This window comes from Bison bison, unplaced genomic scaffold, assembly GCF_000754665.1.
Source record: "Bison bison bison isolate TAMUID 2011002044 unplaced genomic scaffold, Bison_UMD1.0 scf7180017855246, whole genome shotgun sequence".
Taxonomy (NCBI): domain Eukaryota; kingdom Metazoa; phylum Chordata; class Mammalia; order Artiodactyla; family Bovidae; genus Bison; species Bison bison.
In genome coordinates, this window is record NW_011485819.1 from 84,753 (window position 1) to 88,252 (window position 3,500).

Sequence of the window (3,500 nt, forward strand, 5' to 3'; positions counted from 1 at the left end):
TTTTTAAATTTTATTTTATTTAACTTTACAATATTGTATTGGTTTTGCCATATATCAAAATGAATCTGCCACAGGTATACATGTGTTCCCCATCCTGAATGCTCCTCCCTCCTCCCTCCCCATACCATCCCTCTGGGTTGTCCCATGGAGTATTACTCAGCCATTAAAAAGAATATATTTGAATCAGTTCTAATGAGGTGGATGAAACTGGAGCCTATTATACAGAGTGAAGTAAGCCAGAAAGGAAAACACCAATACAGTATACTAACACATATATATGGAATTTAGAAAGATGATAACAATAACCCTGTATATGAGACAGCAAAAGAGCCACTGATGTATAGAACAGTCTTTTGGACTCTGGGAGAGGGAGAGGGTGGGATGATTTGGGAGAATGGCATTGAAATATGTATAATATCACATTTATTTTCTATTAATGAAAACAAATACTAACATTGGTCTTCACAAAGCAAAGAGTCTAAGGTGAATTTTCAAAAATGAGGGGACACCTGTAATGATTCTCTATACCCATGGAAAATACCAGGTCATCCTACTTACTACAACACTGTTGATAAATCAGAGCTTCTCTGAATAAGATACTCCAACTCATGGTTTATTCTCACAAATGTCACCTTCTCAAGCTCAGTGGTCAACTGGAGCTCTTTCTTTCATAATTTGACCACACAGCAATGTCCGAGCATGGTACTAGTCTGACCGTGTTTACTAAATGATGCAAGGCTGTCTCCACGAGGCGAGAATATACCATGAAGAAAAGAGTGTCTCTTAAACAGCATCTCTTATGCCATATACAAAATAAACTCTAAATGGATTAAAGACCTAAATGTAACAGCGGATACTGTAAAACTCCTGTAGGAAAACTCAGGTAGAATACTCTGACACAAACAGCGACAACACTTTTTTTGGAACCATCTCTTAAATCTGACTTTGTTTTATGGCTATAAAGAGTAGAAAGCTTTTTGTAATCTCAAATTAGAGCCTGGTTGTTTCCAAATTTCTCTTCGTTTTTTGGCAGGATTTGAATCCCATTTATTGTCCCAAAAGAAAAGCATTTGTAGGAATTTCCACTAAGTCTTTTCTGTGTAGTTTTTAGAATTGGCCCATATCTTTAGTGAAAAGAGCACCTAAAATCCAGGGTTTAGTTCCTGGCTTTTCAAAATATTAGTTCCACAAAACACTGAGTATTTGGTATTTCTCCAATGCTTTAAAACACATACATTTTATATCTTCTTTGCTCTTCTGGTAGATCACATTGAAATACTTATTGCAAGACCACCATTCATTCTTCTCTAGGTCACAAATACTATCACTTCGTTTCAAGTTTGAGAATAGTTGTGGCTTATATGGAATTACTACGAATTATTACATATTTTTAGGCCCTATGTCAGCTATGTATTGAAAACATATTGAACATACAAATTTTGTTCCTGGGCTTTTGAAGATACCACAAATCTAGTGACTTATTTTACTTCATTCAGATAAGCAGAAAAAATGAGTTGTTCCTTGCATTCAGGTGGAAGGGTTATAGAGACTTTTACCTGTAAGCATTTTAGTTCTCTATCAATGAGTCATAATTTAGTCTACAGAACAGAGATTAGCTCAAGATTGTGGAGCAGAGGAAGTGAGTTCACCCCTTCTCATGTAAACACTAAAATCACAGCCAGCAGCTGAACAACTATATACCACCCTCCCCCCAAAAAAATGCTGGAACCTACCAAAATAGATACCCTACATCCAAAGGCAAAGAAGAAGCCACAATAAGATTGTAGGAGAAGCACAGTCATGATTAAATCAAATTCTATACCCACCTGGTGGGCAACCTACAAATTAGAAAGCAATTTTACTACAGAATTTCTGCCACAAGGAGTGAAAATCTTGAGCCCTCTGTCAGGCTCACCAGGCTGGATGTCCAGCACAAGAGTAGGAGCCCCTAGAGGATCTGTCTTTGAAGGCAAGCAGTGTTTAATCACAGAAATTCCACAATGACGAAGGTAGCAGAAACCACACTCTTGGAGGGTACACACACGGTTGTGTACATATTAGGATTTGGGGAGAAAAAGAAACAATGGCATTCCAAGAGACGGGGCCAGACCTACTTTCTAGTATTGAAAACTGCAGAAGCGGAGTATGTCTTCAGCTCATGGTAGGGACAAAGATGATGGCAGTGGCAAATCTGGACACCACTCATTGGTATGAACCTTTCTGGAAGCCACCATTAGACCCACTCTCCACCTATAGACTCCTTTGCTGGATACCTCAAGAAAGCAACCAACAGGATGGGAATACAGATCCACCCAATATCAGACAGGCTTCTCATAGAAGTCCAGAGCACAACCCTGTCCACCAGAGTGAAAAGACCCAGCTCACCCATCAGTATACAAGAACCAGTCCCTCCCATCAGGAAGCCTACATAAGCCACTTAAGACAGCCTCATCCACCCGAAGGCAAAGGGGCAGAAATAAGAACTACAGACTGCAGCCTGTGGAAGTGAAACAAAATTCACAGAAAGTTAGAGAGCATGAGAGCACATGGCCCAGATGAAAGAACAAGATGAAATCCCAAAATAACAACTAATTCAGTTCAGTTGCTTAGGTATGTCTGACCCTATGCGACCCCATGAACTGCAGCATACCAGGCCTCCCTGTCTATCACCAACTCCCAGAGTCCACCCAAATCCATGCCCATTGAGTTGGTGATGCCATTGAACCATCTTATCCTCTGCCGTCCTCTTCTCCTTCTGCCCGCAAGCTTTCCCAGCATCAGGGTCTTTTCAAATGAGTCAGCTCTTCGCATCAGGTGGCCAAAGTATTGCAGTTTCAGCTTCAACATCAGTCCTTCCAAGGAACACCCAGGACTTATCTCCTTCAGAATGGACTGGTTGGATCGCCTTGCAGACCAAGGAACTCTCAAAGATCTTCTGCAACACCACAGTTCAAAAGCATCACTTCTTAGGTGCTCAGCTTTCTTTATACTCCAACTCTTATATCCATACATGACCACTGGAAAAAACATAGCCTTTACTAGATGGGCCTTTGTTGACAAAGTAATGTCTCTGCTTTTTAATATGCTATCTATCTTGGTCATAACTTTCCTTCCAAGGAGTAAGGGTCTTTTAATTTCATGGCTGCAGTCACCATCTGCAATGATTTTGGAGCCCCCAAAAATAAAGTCAGCCACTGTTTCCCCATCTATCTACCATGAAGTGATGGGACCGGATGCCATGATCTTAGTTTTCTGAATGTTGAGTTTTAAGCCAAATTTTTCATTCTCCTCTTTCATTTTCATCAAGAGGCTTTTTAGCTTCTCCTCACTTTCAGCCATAAGGGTGGTGTCATCTGCATATCTGAGGTTATTGATATTTCTCTGGGCAATCTTGATTCTAGCTTGTGCTTCTTCCAGCACAGCATTTCTCATGATGTACTCTGCATATAAGTTAAATAAGCAGGGTGACAATATACAGCCTTGACATACTCCTTTTCCTC